The following is a 12,999-nucleotide window of genomic DNA, read 5'->3' as shown; positions in this document are numbered from 1 at the left end:
ATACCAAGAAACAGAGTTAATCGATCCAACACACACATACAAATATATAGAGAGTTAGGATCATTTGTTAACCATGATAAAAGTATTAACTATACGAACTATTTAGACCAACCACAAGCCTTCATTATAATATTGTTCATCTCTCACCATGAAATTAATTTTAAGGGTATATTTGTAATTTTATTTTTTTGTCTAGGTTTCAGTGTCATTAATGGACTATTACAAAACAATCAGATCCATGATTTTACCTAAATTAATGGTTTAATTTTTTTACATTGGCTTTATTTTATTATGTTTTTACTTGATATTTTATATAGTGTTTTCATGAAATTAGTGAAATAAACGAATACTGGGTTGAAAAGGTGGATTAATTGGTTGAAGATCGGATGACTCCAATCCGATATAATGGATAACAAATAGTAATATCCAATGGAAATAACCGATCCAATCAATTCATCAATTCGATTGGATTAATGACAAAATCCAACATCAGATAGATGATCTGGTCAAATCAGATCCACCTAAATTCAATGGATTTTAACCGATGAACACCCCAAAGCTTCATGGTGTTCGAGATATTTTGAACATAACTTTTAACACGATTTCACCTATAAACAAGGTTTAATGTAAAACCAAGTACAAAAACTCAGACAAAATGACCATGAAAACACATGGATCCCAGAAACATACGATTACTACAAATAAAAAAAGTGTTGGCAAACAAAACAACTATTAAAACAACAAAACTTTACGGTCTAAAAAAACAGCCTTTAGAAGATATAAAGTACGAAAAAGGTCTTGAAACCTGAACTACAATATAAATTTGCATAACAAACTCCACTTCTAACCATGTAAGAGAGCTTACAGATGCCAACAAAAAAGCAAAAAATAAGAGTACTTTTGTCAATTTGCAAGGAAAATGAAAAGACTATTTTAGATACTTGATTTATAAACCAGTTCTTTCTTTCTTTCTTTTTTAAACCAGTTCTTTTGATAACCTTCATCTCAGCTCAGATCACCAATGTTCTTCTTGGCCATATCATTGTGGCGACCATCATGAACAAGGTTTTCTTTCGGGAGAGAAAGTTTGAATTCACGCTCAACCCTAAATCGTTCAATGTGAAAGAGCATGTATTGATCACAATCTTCGCCAACTTCGACGTCGAAAATCCGTATGCGATACATATTGTGAGCATTGTGAAGATATTTTACGGTGACTTTTTGGGTGTTGTTGATTGTGGTGGTGACACATAGATATTAGGGTTTGGGTAGGAGGCGATTTTTCTGCGGTACCTGGTGGATCTCGCTGCCATGTGATGGATTTGCAAACCTTTTTTTGCAAACGGATTTGGTCTCTGGATCCTCTTTCTCCCTCTTCTCTCTCTCTCTCTCTCTCTCTCAAACTTTGCAAACCACGTCGTTTCTTCCGAGTAACCATCGATTTCACCCTAAGTCGAGATTCTGGTTTCTTAGATCTGAATTTTAGAAATGGCTTGGTCTAATGTTTTTGATTTAGTTTAATTGTTTTTGATAGGATGAAGTAACAAGAAGTTATGTTTGAGTTGATTTTAATTTTTTTAGGGTTTGTTCATTCTTCAAAACATATTTGGGGTTTTTTGTTTCTCTAAATTTACTACAACAAAATTGGGTTTATAGGACACCCTCAATCTCTAAGTGTCCCAATAACCACTTTATAGAACTTAATTTATAGGACCAAAATATAAAGTGTCCTATCTAAAGGTGTTGTAATAAGTTTATATGACATTTTTGGATGTCTTAACAAGTTTTTTTAGGACATTTTCAATATAAAGTGTCGCATTAGCAACTTTATAGGACACTTTTGAGAAAGTCTCCTATAAACTCAATTTTATATAGGACATTTGTTTTAATATGACAGTTTTTCAAATAGTGTCCTATAAAGTTGCTAATGAGACGCTTTATATTAAAAGTGTCCTAAAAAACTTATTATGACATCAAAAAACGTCATATAAACTTATTACAACGCCTTTAGATATGACAATTTGTTTTATTGGTCCTATAAACTAAGTCTTATAAAGAGGTCTATTATGATGCTTAGAAATTGGGAGTGTCCTATAAACTCGATTTCGTTGTAGTGATTGTATTTGATTTCATGGGGAGAAACAACATATGGAAGAACATTGCATTTGATTTGATGAGGTGAAATAACTTATAGACGGAAACTATGTTTGATTCCATGGGTGAAAATAAACTACAGATGAAAATTGTGTTTCATTTCATGTGGTGAAATAACATATATATGAACAATATGCTTGGATTTCATGAGGTAAATTAAGATATTTATGAAAACTGTGTTTTATTTCATGAGGTGAAACAACATGGTGAGTATGCGTTTCATCTGGTGAATCTTTGTTACCAAAATGACAATTATGACCCCGCTTTTAATTAAAAACAACTTTAAATTAAAAACATAAGACCAAAACCAAATTAAAATTTACATCGATTCTCAATTTTTTTGTAGTTATCCTCTGATTTACGTCATATACATCCATAACCTTGTTTAAGGCGGTCGATGAACAAAAAGATAAAGTGGTTGTCATGAAATATGATGGTAAATGAAAAAAGCAATCAACTTTTTAAACCAATGAACCACCCTTGTCTTGCAATTAAAGCCAAATCTTGTTGATTCAAACCAAAAAACATCATATCATTTCTCAAATAACAAAATGCACAAACATAAAGGAAAATAAAATCAAGAGCATAAATAAAAATTAGAAAATTAGATGGAACCGTGGAAAAACCATCGATAGTTGATAAAGATGAATCGACGGTTTACCAACTAAATATTAAAAATAAATGAAAAATAAATAAATGGGGTCGTTGGTTAATCGTCGGGAATTACGGATTGTTCTTTTTCATCGGTAATAGCCATGGTGATGTCGGGTTTTATAGTATCGCATTGATTTGTTCTTTTATTAATGTCATTAAGATTTTGATACCTCATAGCTAGGGTTGGAAATGGGTGGGGAATGCATCCCTCTCGACCCCGACTGATTTTATGTCCCCCATCCCTGACCCTGTCCAGCCTATTCCCCGATGGGTTTGGGGGGAAAATCCCCATCGGGTATGCAAACTCGTTGGATACCCGTTTTATAAAAAAATAAATTAAGTTATTTTAAATGAAAGAAAAAACGAGTTTTTTAAACAAATAAATAAACCTCAAGTTTCAAAAACATATAATAATATAACCAACAACGTGTAATCACAGTTCATGATAAATAAAACATAAAATTATGAATCAACAAAAAAGAAACTACTTACATTATATATTAGAATATATATATATATATATATATATATATATTGGGTATTATTGCGTATTATATATAGGCCATGTGTATTTCATATTGTTCATATACCAAATACAAAATAACTTTCGGTGTTATACGGTATGAGAGTAAAAACCCTAGGTGCCACTGCTCAAAACCCTAGCCGTCGTTAAAGGCCGCTGCACATTCAAACAAAAATCACCGTTGTTCCTACTTCCTAAGCTATGGTCATGATCATTGCCTTCTCTATCATTGAAAAATTTGCATATAGCTCTCACCGGTTTGCTTTCACTCTAAATCCTACCATCTATGCTACTTGAGTTCGATCGCCCGAGAACATAAGATGACTGAAGAGGGAACGACCCTAAACACATTGATGAAATTAGAGAAACACAACCACAATGGTGGTATCTGATTGGTTTGAGCTTGGACTCCAAATGTCAAAATTGCCTAGAGGTCTTGTGTTCAAATCCAAGGAGGAACAAAAATCTTCTTGTGGCCACGGAGGTTCAAATGTGGTGACTCAGGGCTACCCACAAAGCAGGTGGTCGCCCTAGGATTAGTCGGCTCGTATAGCAAGTTGGATATCCAGGCTAAGAAAAAAAACACTCAAATAGGCTATAGCTTTACATAAGTTGATAAAATGTCCTAAATACATATAAAATTGGCCCCAAAAATTTTATTCAAAATCTAATATTTAATATGCTAAGGAACGATCCTAACACATGGGAATGTATGGTCTACGTACATTTATGATCACAAACACAACCCCTGTTTCGAAGTGGCATTTTTTTATACTTTTGGTATAATTTGGTGTAGTTTTTCAATCGTTTTTTAAACCTGATGGTTATTATAATATTCAAAAAAATATGGTTTTATTATGCGGTCATTTTACGTTAAAATCAGGTTAAATAATGCATTAAGATGTGAAAAGAGGGGTTTAATCTATACTACTATCTTATAAAAACGTATTTGTCAAAGCCTTAAAATCAACTTTTGTATTTATGCATAAGTCTTAAAATCTCTTGTTATCTATGCAGAATGTTCAACTTATACAAGCTTGATTATATTTCGAAGATTGAGTAAACCCGATTGAAAGATGACGTTTCAGAGCTTCAAGGCAGATATTCATGTTCCCCAGATTTATTTCAAATTTTTGGCTCTCTTCCTTCATATCTGCCTCTCTTGAGGTCCACAATTGTGACGATCAGGTCCATTATTTGAAAAAAAAAAATTGTGTTTTAGCTAGGTCTGCAAGTGACGCACCTAAAACTTATGAAGATAGTGATATTTAGGTAAATATGAAGGAAAAAATGATTAAGAGTCGTTTACCAAACACTTACCTGGGTAACACGCTCACCAAGTCATATTACCTAACTGGATGAATACGTTAAAGACCAATAATCTTACTCGGTAAGAGCGAGAGAATGACCAAGAGTCTTACCCGGTAAGTGAGGGCGACGACTCTTACCACGGTAAGCGCTTACCGGGTAAATTGATGCATGCGATGCCATTTTCGTGGACTAAAATCTTACCCGGTAAGTATTAATTTTGCTGGTAAACGTTTATCGGGTAAATCTATACTATCTTATAAAGCAAATTTAACAAAAGTCTTAAAGTCTTAAAATATTAAATGACCAAGATACCCTTTGTATCACTTTTTCACCCCCTTCTCTCCTCACATACACTCAACCTCTCACAAACCGATTTTTTTAAAATTATAATTTTAAACTTACACTTTATACCCCTATAATTAGTTAATTAATTTACTTTACGTCATTTACTTTTAAATGTTTCATTTTAAACTTTTATCAAATTAATATACATAATCGTATATCAATTAAAACATGTTTAAAAAATACATTTTTATTTTAACAAGTTACACCATTATAATCGTCTCGTTAATACCTTCGAAATGAGTCCAATATTGAATAGTTTTTGACTTAATTATATTATTATATATTATATATACTGTGAAAATCTTTTTAATATTTACGATTTATACTTTTATAGTTATTTATTTATATATATATATATATATTATATTTTGGGGTTAGACTGTCCAAATTCCACTGTATAATATGTTTTGAATTAATATGTTCTTGGGTTTTTTTTGAAATATATATATATATACATGTATTAATTCAATCTTAATCCGAGTTTCTGGACAAAAGAAAGGGTAAACAGTTGAAATTTCATTCTAAAACTCATCTTTTTTGGTCTTTTCATGGTTTATGATCTGTCAAATTTGTAGTTTTCTTTATTGATTTTGAGTGTTTATCTTAAAACTCAAGTTTCTTGGTTCTTTGCTTCTGGTGTAAATCGAACACATTTGTGAAGTCGTTTAAATATGTTTGATTTTAAATATATTGGATTTTAAACTGTCATACATTTTTTTTAATCGATAGTCTGTAATTGGAACCATAACTCTTATTTATTCAAATTGTATTAAGATGTAAATACCAAGTATAACATATATCATCGTTAAATCTTATTTTATAAAACCAATAGAACTTCAAAATCATTAAAATCCATGGCTCCCGTCGTATTGTACGGATACACAACTAGTATTTTAACAAACAACTCTTAAGAAAAAGGTATATAATTAGAAGAAGTCAACGGAATAATGAGAAATAATAATGTCACATCATTTGGGTTGCAGCCTTGCCAAATGCATCAATGATGATACGCCTTTCAACATATAAAAATAAAAGGAAGCCATTAGCCTCTCGATCATCTAACAAAAGCGAAATAAATTATTAATTATACTTTTAGGGACAATATAAAAGCATCCACAATATATAGGCATATGATTTCATATTAAAATCTGATGTGTTTGGTATATCAGACAGAACAAAATATGGATTTTTATTTCATGTTTGGTATGACTTTTATATGTAATAGACAAGAATAGAATGGAGCAAGGTGGAACAGACTTATATTTTAACAATATAACCTCAAAATAAAACTTAATTCTCTATTAAAACATCAAATATGTCTTTTTTTTTTTTTTTACATTTTATTTATTCTTTAAATTTTATTTATTGTATTTTATGTTTCTTAAACTTTCATTTTGTTGCCCTCAAAATATTATTTTTATACGGTTTCTATATTTTTATTAATTTATTATATATTAATAATAAAAAATAATGTAGAAAAGAGATAAATTAATTAAAATAAATAATTCATTAGGGGTAAATTTGTCATTTTATTTGTTCTGTTATGTCCAGTTTTATCTTACCAAACGTTGAACAGTTGTTCTATCTTATCATATTCTATCATGTATGGACACCATACACACCCTAAATGAATTCCTGCTTGTGTTATATCAGTTTTCCACTTTTTGTTAATAAAAATATATTTTTATAAATAAACTTTTTTCGAAAACCTTGTTCATCAATTACATTATAATCCATCATCATTTATTTAAAATGTTTTATGAAGGTTCTGCATTTTATAATTTAGGTATTTGATATTGATGTGATTATGATCGTCTTGACGAGAGTTTTTTAATAATGTATTTTGTTATAAAATACATTTAGTTTTATTATAGATATTTAAAGAATTAGATTAATCTATATTTATACTATATTATAAAGCGATTGACAAAAACTCTTAAAAACTAATTTTTATGTATGAAGTATTATATATTGATGCATATTACTTAAAACTCAAGATTACAAGTAAATTATGCATAAATACAACTTATTAAAGCTTCATTTTTGAATTTGTGTAACTAACTATAAATAAACATAATAAAATACGGAATATACATCTCATTTTGAATATAAAAAATTTAAAATATAATTAGGATAATCATTAGTTATAACAAAATACTTAATTATTATCTTTATTAAAATTATATTATTAAACGATAAATAAATTACTTCGTTATTAAATCTAAATTAAATTATAAATAAAATATTGAATTAAAGAAATTACACAAAAAACCAGAACTTTAAATATTAAATTTGATACTAATATCGATATTTTTTTTCAATTTTTTACGATATATTTAAATTTATATTTTATTCAAAAATAAAAAGATTATCGCTTTCTCAAAACCACTAGAAACCGTATTATATCTCCATAGATAAATAATAAACCAAAACATTAAAATTGAGATATATCTCGCTATATTATACGAGCACTCTTCTAGTTATATTATAAAGCATTTGAAAAAAAACTCTTAAAAACTATTTTTTATGGATTAAGTATTGTTTATTGATGCATATTACTTAAAGTTCAAGATTACAAATAAATTGTACGTATGTATAACTTACTAAAGCTCCATGCTTGAATTCGTGTAATTAACTGCAGATAAACATAATCAAATACTGAATAAGTACTCATTTTAAATATAAAGAATCTAAAATATGTTTAAGATAATCATTGAATTCTAACAAAATACTAATTATTATATTTATAAAAAAATTATATTATTAAACCAAAAATAAATGACTTCACTATTAAATCCAAATTAAATTATAATAAAAAAGTTTAATTAAAGAAATTATACAAAAAGGCAAGAACTTTTAAATATTTAATGTGATACTAAAACCGATACATCTTTTTTTAAAAATTATATGATGCCTTCAAATTTATATTTTATTCAAAAAATAAAAACATTATCGTTTTTCTAATACCATATAAAATCGTATTATAAAATCGACGAAGACAGAATAAATTAAAATCGAGTTGTATTTCGCTGCATTCTACAAGTACTCTTCTACTTAATAAAAATATATTAAGGTTTAAAATAATAATTATATTGAAAGATAGTATAAAATGAAAATTTAAGGGGGCAAAAATGAAAATATAAATAAATAAAAAGACAAGGGTGGTGCCTGATTGGTTTGATCTTGACTCCAAAGGTCAAAAGTATAAGGAGGTTCCAGGTTCAAATCCAAGGAGAAAAAAATCTCCTTGTGGCTACAGAAGTTCAAATACGGAGACTCCGAGCTATCTGCAAAGCAGGTGATTGTCCTGGGATTCGTCGGCTCGCATAACGGTTGGATATCCAGGTTAATAAAAGAAGTCATTATCTCCGATGCTAATATTCTTTTCCAAAGACTTTTTACTTTTCAACAAGTGATAAATGATTTTACCATTGGAGATGCTCTAAGAAATAGAAAAACGTCTTAAACATCCAGATAAATAATTTACGTGTACGTCTTTGGTAAATTCATAAGGAAATCATTTGAAAATCTATATATCAATTCACATTCGTTTTACATATTTTTATATCAGTTATTTACATATGAAGATATGAAAATATATATATCTGAATTCAAGTTCTTAGTATTGAATACATGATTTTTTGACATGGTATTACAAAATAATTATCGTTATATAAAAATTTAAAAGTTAATTATAAAATTATTACACGGACTTTCTTTCTGATTACATTGAATCTATTAAATATTTAAATTATTAAAAAAATAGGTTTTTTTTTCAAAAAATTATCTCTTAAAACTTTAAAACTAATAAATTGTTGGGGCATTTTCAATTTTACCTTTGGTGATTTTGCCTTATCGGATTGAAATACAATATATCAACCTCATACAAGCATGTCATTAACATAGAAAATATGTGCTTTTATTTATTTGTGTCGATAGTAATTCCGATAATTTGAGGTTCGGGTGCAAAATTTACGTTTTGGATGGACCACGGGTTGGTTGGGTTAAGTTCTGGGGGAAGACGATTGATAAACGACCGGTCGATCGGTCTGAGCACCTACCCAGGCGACCTAAGCTGCGCTAAAAGGCGCTTGGGCTATTATGGTTTCAAGTTAAAATGACATGGGAGGCAGTGGTTAAGGCCGCTATTGGGGCGATCTTGAGTGTACGGGAAAGCCGCCCGATGTGGGTTGGGCGTGCATGCCATGGGGCGCGGGCGGCTTATGCATGCCCGCACCAAAGCGCGCCCGACACGATCTGAGGGTTTTAAACCCAGCAACGACCATCCCTTCTTCCATGGTTCTTCTCCCTATCCTTGGTTATCCTCAACTCTCCTCTTCCTTCTCCTTGGGTTCAATTTTAGCAGCCTTGGTACTGAAATTTGGAAGACTTGGGGAGCCTTTTTGGAGATCTATCTTAAGAATTCTAAGAGTGTAGTGGGAATCTTCTATGACCTTGAATAGGTAAGATTTTCGGTAATTTTGAAATCTAATTACAGTTTCAGTTATGGGTCTGATTTTGAGGTTGCTTTTGGTGAACTTCTACGTTGGTTGCGACTTAGATAAAGCTTCTAGAGATGAATGCTTATGGATCTTGAGTTTTCACCATTTTTGGAGGATAGAGATGGATTTGAAACCTAATTTAACTTAACCTAGTAAGGTTAGTTCAACTTGTTTTGTGAAAACTATGTACATACCAAAAATGTTCATTTTAATGTATCGAAGTATCTTTATTGATATTTATCAAATGTGTTGATTATTTGATGAGTTTTTTTTATCTTTGGGTATATTTGATTGTATAAATCTTTTGTAAAATACTTATATTTTAGTTTTTGGACATTTTGATAAATAAATCATAAGAGTATGTCATTTCGTTGATTTATTACCGCTTATGTTAACTTTCATTTAAGTAGTCAAATAAGTGTGGAGTCATTTGGTTGATTTTGGATCATCTGAGTTTTGGGACCTTTGTCTAATCTAATTTGCTCTATGTTGAGCTTTGGACATGATATGTCTTTACTACAATATTATTTGAAAATTTCATGTTTTGAGTGCATTGGTCATTCATTTGGAGTCATGTAAATTAAACTTTAATGCATTGGATCCATATTTTTATATGAGTTAGCTGTGTTTGATAAGTGAGCAATCTTGATGTCCTTATTTTATGAGTAATGCTCGAGTAAGGCATTATGGTCGTCTTGGTATTATGGAGGTGAATTTTTATGAGTCAGACTCTGGGACCATTAAACTTATGGTTTTTGTGCTTTAACCCTTATGCATGAGGGTTAAATGCATTGTGTTATCAAGTAGGAAGTTTGAGGTTCATATCTTGAATACCAGTGAGCAGACACTAGAGGTCGAATGAGAACCTTGAGGTTGAAACTCAACTAGAAAACGAACGAGCATTAAGATTTGGTATTATTGAGGTGAAACTTGATGGACTAGACACTAAAGATATTGTGTCCTTAAGGTGAAAGTCGATGGAGTAAACACTAAAGGCATTGAGGACTTGAGGTGATACTTGTTATAGTGGATTAAAGTCGATGAATCTGAGGTGCAGCTCGATAACGTTGATACGTGGCCTACTTTTGTGTTTCGTCATATTCAATGAAAATAGGTCTCCCTCGTCACCGAAATGTGTTGTTTGAGTATTGAGCATTATCCATGTTTACGGCCACATTTTGAGTATGGAGTGCTTTCCATAGTTGTGGATTTTGGTCTTGAATCTTACCCATGTTTTTGGGTGTTTCGGGTAATTTAATTTCATCCGTGTTTCCAGTAATGAAATATTAAACTTATTCAAGTTTTGGGTGAGTATTGAGTTTTGGTTTCATGTTAAATGGGTGCTTTGTTTTATAAGTTTTCATAACGAAAATGGTGGTTTTGGGAAATATATTATTTTGATATTTAATACGTTTCATTTTAGAAATTATAATTTAAATAGCATTCTTTCTGTTTTACCATTTTTATATAAATGATGAAAATTGTTTGAACTCACTAGGCGTTAAGTCTAACACTTTTTTGTTGACATGTGCATAAGGTCCTTATTGACGAATGATATTAGCAACACTATGAAAAGTTGAGTGCTAGTTAGAGACACGAGAAAGAGTTAGCCATTCGATGACGTCTTCTGTATTTTGGAGATAGCGACTATCATTGGGTTTTAGTAATACCTATCCTTAATCTAGGCTTTAAGTAAGACTTGTTTTATTGTCTGTTGATGTTAAATCCAGATTTGTCATTTGAGACAATAGAATATTGATTTATAGAAAGAGATTTATCGTTTAATTGAGGAATTTCAAAAAATTTAAGTTAGTCCATCTTTCAGATTTTAGGGTGTTACAATTGTTGGAAACGTCTCAAAACGGAATACGACAACGTTTTTTTCTTTTAATTAGTTGTGTTCCATTAACGTGTGATGTATGGAGCATGCCACATGGTTTACCACATTCTTATATATACATAATGACACACTGGACTGAGTCAATTGTACAAATTAGTAAAATGTCTTATCACGTTCGATGGGACCATTTACCGAATGGTCGAGATTGGGACTGCAACCGGTTATCGGATGAAATTATCCAACCCAGTACGTTTGGGTATGACCCGTTTTGGGACTGGTTCTTGATCTTCTCTACCAAGTACCAACCACCATCCTCAAGTTGTAGAACTGTAGAGTTTTTATTTAGATCAATTTATTTTGATTAAAAACATATTCATTTTAATAACCAACAGTAGAAAATTGATATTTATTGTATAAGATGATGATCACCTCATTTGCAGGTAGCTTGGAGTCACAACATTTCAATCTCCGTGATCACAAGAGGATTTTCTTTCCTTCTTGGATTTGAACCTGAGACCTTCAGACACTTTTGACATTTGGAACCCCAACTCAAATCAATCAGACATTAACCTTGTTGTTCATTTTTTTAATCATAAAACATATATTTTATTCTGATTTAAATGCAATACATGGTTTTAAATCTAACTATTTAAAAATTTCATAATATTGTTTTAAAAAAGCAGTTATGTACTAAAACTGAAGGGAATAATGAATTGATTAAAACATTCCAAAATCCTTGTAGACAAAGCCAATCATCAGTTCCCAGCCGCGGTAATACAGAGAATGCAAGCATTATCCGAAATGATTGGGGGAATCTTGGACAATGGGCGAAAGCCCGATCTAACAATATTACAAATATATGAGAACCGTTCTTAAAATAATTTTTTACACGATTTTTTTATCAGATATTATGATTTAAATTTTTTTTTTGTTACACATTAAGAAAAAGTACATGTTAATTTTTTCTAGCTCATATTGTGAAACAAAAAATTAATATTATTAAAAAAATGTGAAAATTTTATATTATAATTTATACTATATTATAAAATATTTGATAAAAACTCTTAAAACCCATTTTTTATGTATGAAGTACTGTTTATTAATGCATATTACTTAAAATTTTAGATTACAAGTAAATTGTGCGTAAGTACAACTTATTAAAGCTCCATTTTTAGATTTGTATAACTAACTGCAGATAAACATTATCAAATATAGAATAAACATCTCATTTTAAATTTAAAAAATCTAAAATATAATTAGGATAATCATTGAGTTCTAACAGAATCATTATCTTTATAAAAATTACTAGAAACGTACTCGCGCAATGCAGCGAGATACATCATGATTTTAATATTTCATTTTATTCTTTATCACAGTCGATGTTATAATATGGCTTTATGTGATTTTGAGAAAACGATAATGTTTTTATTTTTGAATAAAATATATGTTTGAAGATATCATAAAAATTTGACAAAAATATATCGATATTAGTATCAAATTAACTATTTGAAATTTCTCATTTTTTTGTAATTGTTTAATTCAATTTTTTTATAATTTAATTTATGTATAATAACGAAATAAATTTATATTTGGTTTAATAATATAATTTTTTATAAAGATAATAATTATTTATTTTGTTGGAACTCGATAATTATTCTAATTATATTTTA

The sequence above is a fragment of the Cynara cardunculus genome (assembly GCF_001531365.2).
Source record: "Cynara cardunculus var. scolymus isolate 2C chromosome LG 5, CcrdV1, whole genome shotgun sequence".
Lineage (NCBI taxonomy): Eukaryota > Viridiplantae > Streptophyta > Magnoliopsida > Asterales > Asteraceae > Cynara > Cynara cardunculus.
The sequence above is the reverse complement of the archived record's forward strand: the minus strand, read 5'-3'. Positions refer to the sequence as shown.